At 38.3% G+C, this 4,572-nt stretch overlaps 1 pseudogene; it reads right to left on the bottom strand.

Moving 5' to 3' along the window:
* Positions 1–1,323: 1,323 nt before the first annotated feature.
* On the bottom strand, positions 1,324–3,427 carry LOC116470414 (myotubularin-related protein 2-like; annotated as a pseudogene).
* Positions 3,428–4,572: the final 1,145 nt, after the last annotated feature.

The following is a 4,572-nucleotide window of genomic DNA, read 5'->3' as shown; positions in this document are numbered from 1 at the left end:
GAGTTTTGCCCATTTTTAAATTGGGTTATTCACTTTTTTGTTGAGTTTAAAAGCTGTTTATACATTCTGGATATTAACTTCTATCAAATATATTATTTGCAATATTTTTTCTCATTTCTTAGGTGGCTTTTTTTTTCTTTTTTAAAGTTTAAAAGTCACTTGGAATTTCTTTTAATTAAAAGACCAAGGGACAGAAGCTCCTTTTTTAACAGTACATTACGTATGGCTCTTATATAGAATAAAATAGATATCAAAATCAAATGTTTCTACCAGCACCAAACTCTTATTTGTAGCAGGTGAATAGTGAAGCAAGATTTCTTTTACTGGCTTTGCAATTGTAATGCATCTTTTACATGTAATATGTTCTTCGGTAGACTTAATCATTTGGCGGAATTATAGGATTTGCAAAGATAAAAATGTAATGTAAAATTTGAGCATAGTACTTCTCACCATAAGCTATTTATACAAGCTTCAGAAAAAGTGTCAATCATAGTAAGATTTTTAAATACTTCTTACAAACTTGCCAATTAGCTTCTGTGTATTCAGAAAACACAAAACCAGTGAAATACACTGTAGTAAATAATTAGTTTTTAAAATATCTTCCATGATGTTTCTGGTAATTGGGCTAATCTGAAGGGCACGGAATTCTTTGAACCCCTGTATGGCTACTTCCTCCCCTTCATCTTCCCCCAAGCACATCCATAAGGCCTCTAATTTTGGATCAACTTGCTAATACCTGTTAAGTATGTAAATAATGACAGCAACAATTTTCAACTACTGCTACACAATAATATCTTCAACACTTTGCCTTTTACTATATGAAGAATATGGAAGCTGAAAAGTGATCAAGGTAAATCAATTACTGCAAAAAAGAAAAACCTAGAATGGAGAAAGGGTATCAGATAATTTTGATCTGTCATGACTTCAAGGCCCAGTGGTTTGAAAACTGATGTTCCTCTGCACAGTGAGCACAGAGTGTATTTCTAAATGGTTTTATTTTAATATCACCTGATGCCAAAATTTGTAACAGCATTTGCCTTTTAATAGAAACTTGTTCTCACTGTGGATCCAGGATTGAAGTATTTTAATATTCTTTGGATACTTAAAAGATTAGTGCCATAATCGTGTAATTACATACGGAGTTATTTCACTTAAGCCACCTGCACTGCTACAGTTCTAAACTCATCCTAGAGAGATTTAAAATAAATAAAGTGAGTGAACTTTCTCTCATAGATGGGTTCTAGATTCGGAAGACTTTCTACTCATAGAGCTGCCAGTGTAATGAAGAGTGTGTAGCAATCATGCCCCTGATCTTACAATCCTTTATACCACAGTTTGGACAGGAGTGACACATTGTGCAGGAGAGTTGGCTGTCTCTGAGGATGAGATTGATCTGTTAAAATCACTCTCTGTAGTTCCTCTACTTTTTTCTGAAGCTCTGCTCGTTTAGCAAAAAGTTCTTTTTATCTGTCGTGAATAGGTTCCTGTGGTTTCGTCCGTGGATTCCGCCTTATGTAATATCCCACCCAGAGCTCTAGGTGGCGAATGCTGGCTATTGGATAAAGGTCATGATTGGAATAGCTCCCATAGAGAGGATTAGTGAAGTCTTCCAGTTGGCTATTTATGTAAGACCACAGCGACACAGTCCCTTTTGGAAGATTCTCTTTTCCTCTTTGTTGTTCACTGTTACAGAGGAATGTTCTGAATAAGCAGCTGTGGAGGTGATCCAAAATGGTAATGAGAAAATACTCATTGAATTTAAATGTGGTGGGAAACTGTCTTGTCATCTGCCAGACAGAGTCAATAAATTGAAGAAAAACAGGTGATCTGTCTGCATCTGCACCGTTTTTATCTCCATGGCCAACTCTTACTTGAAATCCAAGTCCAAAGCTTAGCCATTCTTTCTCCACAAGGACTTTAAATCCTCGGATGGTTTGATAGTATCCACCCAACATGAGCATGTTAAGGGAAGTGAGCTGAGTTGTGCGATCCCAGCCATCACTGCAATGCACTACCACAGACATCTTCCCTGACTCTACCTTGTCAGCAATCCTAAGAGCCCCTGCAAGCATAAGCCTAATATGTTCTAGCCAATGAGTAGATTCCGTGTTAGACAACCAGTGAGTTTCCCCAATGTTGGCGTACACAATCGCCTTAAGTTTTTGTAATGATTCTCTCATAACACGAATATCGTGGATATCCAGAAAAACTAGTTCAGCATTTTGATAGGCATCTTCACTTTCATAACCTCCACCCTCTGCCTTATTGGCAACAGCATTAACACTTGGCTGGGCATCAAATATAAAGACTTTGTGAGATTGGGCATTGGAATCCATGATAGCTTGAAGGTATTTTTCATCTTTGTTTCGCTTTCCACTTACTCTAACCGTGGGCTGGCTACACCGAGTGACTGTGGCTTGACTTTCAGGATGACTTCATGATAAAATTGGGATATGTCCTTTTGATCTGAAGAATGCCACTCTCTTTAATTCTTCATCAGGAATATTTGCTGGCACAACCAGGAGGGCAGGGTATATATCACAAAGTTCATATCGTTCATTTATCTTTGTTATTCTCCACCTTTCATTTGGAATTCCCTGCCTTCTATACTCCAAAATAGTATATATATAGCTTCCACCCATTTTCAGGGAATACTTCTTTGTATTCAAAAGCAAAAAGAGGCAGGTTATTAGAGACAGGAGATGCATATTTCATTAGATTCTCAAATATGGATATTCTTGTTTGCCCCTCAGGTTTATGAGCATATCATACATTCCTAATATCCTTACACACAGTTTCTAGTTCATAAAAGTTTTCACCTCGACTAGAAGCACCACAAATTTTTTCTACTCTACTTATCACCAAGAGAAGCATCTAAAAAAATTGGTGGATCCTGTCCCATGGTTTTGAAGTATAACCTATGATTTGTGTCAGTCAGAATTCCTCGTGCAACACCAGTGAATGCACATATACAAGTTACATCTTTGGCCATGTCTTTAATATTTTCTCCTTGAAGCAAGGGTGGTTCTTCCATTTCTGCTAACTTGTTAGGCCCCCTCAGGACCCTAAAATCAGGAGAAAAGTTGTTGGCAGAAGTTGAAATGGAATCTGATGATACAACAGAAGCTGATTTTGTATGCACTGAATTCTCTGAATGAGAAGTGGAGGCAATTACAATTTTTGAGATGTTTTATCTTCCCTTCTGATGATCTTCAAATGTCAATGGCTCTTAACATAATGCTTTCTGGTCATCTGCATCCAGGTTATCTCCTTCCTTGGGCATAATCCAAGCTTTACTGGTTCAGGTGATAGCCTCCTGGAATTACTTCTTCATAATACAGTTGACCCTGGACAAAGAGTCCATAGTGGGGGGCCAAGCCGCCGCCTGCTGGGAGCCAAGACTCTGGCAGCTTGGGCTCTTCTCCATGGCACAGCAGGGGCAGCAGAGGTAAAGGCTGAAGCGGTCTTCGAGGCTGCAGGGTGGGAGAAGTGGAGGGCGGAGTGTTCCGGGCAGAGGCCACAGTCCTTTTTTTTTTATTTTTGAAACCAAGTTTTGCTCTTGTTGCCTAGGCTGGAGTGCAATGGCAACAGCTCAGCTCACTGCAATCTCTGCCTCCTGGGTTCAAGCGACTTTCCTGACTCAGCCTCCCATGTAGCTGTGATTACAGGCATCCACCGCCACGCTCAGCTACTTTTTGTATTTTTGGTAGAAACGGGGTTTCACCATGATGGCCAGACTGGTCTTGAACTCCTGACCTCAGATGATCCACCCACCTTGGCCTCCCAAAGTTCTGGGATTACAGACGTGAGCACCACGTCAGGCCCTTAGGTGGCATTTGATGTAGTCTCATTTCTCTTTTTTTTTTCTTGTTACTTCTGCTTTTAATGTCATATTAAAAAAAATTACAAAGACAAATGTCATGATTGTTTACCCTATATTTTATTTTAAGAGTTGTATAGCTATCTTACATAAATTTAAGTGTTTGATTTGTTGAAGATATTTTTGTATATGGTGCAAGTGAAAAGTCCAATTTCATTTTCGTCCATTTTGATATTCAGTTTTATAACACTATCTGTTAGAGTCTGTTCTTTCCCCGTTGCTCAGTCATGGCAACTTGATTGAAGTATTTGATGATATTCATGAGGGTTTATGTCTGGGTTCTCTATTCTGTTCTATGAGCTATTTGTCTTTCTGTTTGTATCTCCATAGCTTTGTAATCTGTTTTGCAATCAGGAAGTGTGATACCTCTAACTTTGTTCTTCTCTAAAGTGATTTTGGCTCCTCATTGTCCTTTGAGATTCCATATGAAATTTAGGACTCAAAATAACATTTCTGCAAAAATGTAACATTTGGATTTTGAAAGAAAATACTTTGAATTTGTGCTTCACTGTGAGTAGTATTGACATCTTAATAATATTAAATTTTCTGACTCTTGAACATGAGGTCAAGAGTGTGATGTTTTAAGTTTCATTTATTTCTTGATTTGCCTGTTTGCTTCTGCTTATGAATTGCACATGAGGTCTTATTACGTTGCCCAGGCTGGTCTCCAACTTTTGGCCTCAAACTATTCT

The sequence above is a fragment of the Hylobates moloch genome, unplaced genomic scaffold, assembly GCF_009828535.3.
Source record: "Hylobates moloch isolate HMO894 unplaced genomic scaffold, HMol_V3 SCAFFOLD_6, whole genome shotgun sequence".
In the NCBI taxonomy this organism is placed as follows: Eukaryota; Metazoa; Chordata; class Mammalia; order Primates; family Hylobatidae; genus Hylobates; species Hylobates moloch.
This window is presented reverse-complemented; position numbering and strand designations above follow the sequence as displayed.